A 2,000-nucleotide genomic window follows, 5' to 3' on the forward strand; every position below is an offset into this window, starting at 1 on the left:
GAGTTCTGGGAAATCCAGAGCAGCCCAGACAGGATCTCTGTGGGGAGGAGTAGATTGCCAGTCGGATCAGCCTTTAGCTCAGTTTTGTCATAGAAAAACCTCTTTTCAGTCTTTGTGAGTAACTTTGTGGACCTTTGAGTGACTATAGGATGTTTGGGGACTTTTAGAATGTTTAAAAGTAAGCTGATAACAATTACATATTTGTTATATTGTGTATATATACACGTAAAATATTTTCCACTTTTGAATGCTTTATCTTGCTTCGCTTATCTTGGAGATCATTTTTGCTGTTAGCTTCCCTTGGCAATGATCTTTCCTCCAGTGCTAATATGATCTTTCCTCGGTTAATTTTTGAGGGTTGAATCCAAAGTTACTTTTCTACTGTCTAATGTCTCAAAGGTACAGAAGATAGAGATAGAGTGTGTAAGGGGAAGGGGTAAAGGCTCTGTTCCTGATGACCCTGTAACTCATTTCAGAGGCTGTGGTTTGGGAGCTGTTTTGGTTAATACTATTCAATACCAAAACTTGTTTTCCATATAAAGTTTAAGGACAAGTAGGAACAATGAATTCTTACACTAGGTGCAGAATTTAATCCATTAAAAGGAAAGTCAAGACAGTTCAGCCAGATCTCGGATTTAAAGCCAAGAAGTTCTTTAAAAATATCATCATCTCCTTTAAGTGTTTATCGGGCAAGATGCCAGGGTACAAGGAGCCTTTTATTTTATGGAAGATTTTTCAATTAGCAATAATTGCGCCTCGGATAAACCTCATTAGCTATGATACTGCCACTGCACAAAGCTATTTATGGAAGATTTTTAAGGGAAGTAATCACATGAAATTAAGACAGAGGCTAAGGACAGATTGATTACTTACAATTATTCATGCAATTCTTGTGGACAGAATGGAGAATTACAGTCTGTGTGATAGTATGTTATTATGTGAATTAACTTGAAACGAACTCCTATACTCCACCTGTGCATGTTAGTGTACTGGTGTTAGCTTAGAGGTGGGTATCTAGGTGTATGCCATAGAAGTCTATCTTCAGCACTACCATTTTCAACATTTTTCCTAATGACTTAAATGAGGATTCTGATAGCATGTGTATCGATTTTATAGATGCTGTGAGGCTGAGAGAAATAACTAACGTGCTAGATTTCAGAATCTGGACCCAAAAGAGAATTTAAACAGGTATAATGTTGGTTTGAGTTTAGCAAGATAAAACTGGGAGACCAATGCTAAAGCACATACCTAAATCTCAACTATTGAATTATTAAATGTGGGGAAGTCATTACTTTATAAAAACACATTTTAAAAGGGGAATTTTAGGTGACTGTACACTTAATAAAAGCCAATAGCATAATGTAGCCAAAAAGAGATACTATTATTTTAAGTGGCATTTATTGAAAAATGTTACAGTTCTGCTATGTTTTGTCCTTGGTCAGATGACACTTGGATTGTTGTGTACATCTGTATACTACACTTAAAAAAGCAACTATGACAATATGGAGCCTGTCCGAAAAAGAGACCAATATCATTAGAGGACATAAGATTAGAGAGTAGTTTTCAACTCTTTGTGAAAAAGTTTTCCATTCATCCCTTATTCAATCAGTACATTTTAGGCATTTCTGTGCTTGGTTCTTGGGAGAAGTGAGCAGCAAGATAATGCCATTCTCAAGGGTCTTTTGTTTTAATGAGGAGGAGATAGGTACTAAATAAAGTAAAGAAGAATTTCAAGCAATGATAAATACTATGAAAAAATACATTTGGGCAATATGACAATGACTAGCAGACTGCTTAGGAGGATTAGCAACCAGAGGCAATGGCATCTGACTTGAGACTTGAATGATGGGGAAGGGCCAGCCACGCAAGGATATGGAAAGTGTTCATGCGGAGGGAAGGGACTAAATAAAGAGTACAAAGGCCCTGAGCAGAAGTAGCTGGAGAGGGATGAATGAAAGGAAAAATTGTGGGAAATCAGGCAAGATAAGGAGTTTGAGTTT

General features: G+C 36.9%; 1 pseudogene; it reads right to left on the bottom strand.

Moving 5' to 3' along the window:
* Window positions 1–597: 597 nt before the first annotated feature.
* LOC118999126 (uncharacterized) lies at window positions 598–800 on the bottom strand (annotated as a pseudogene).
* Between the last annotated feature and the right edge of the window lie 1,200 nt (window positions 801–2,000).

The sequence above is a fragment of the Sturnira hondurensis genome, unplaced genomic scaffold (genome assembly GCF_014824575.4).
Source record: "Sturnira hondurensis isolate 20B ecotype Veracruz unplaced genomic scaffold, ASM1482457v3 Scaffold0014584, whole genome shotgun sequence".
NCBI classification, from domain to species: domain Eukaryota; kingdom Metazoa; phylum Chordata; class Mammalia; order Chiroptera; family Phyllostomidae; genus Sturnira; species Sturnira hondurensis.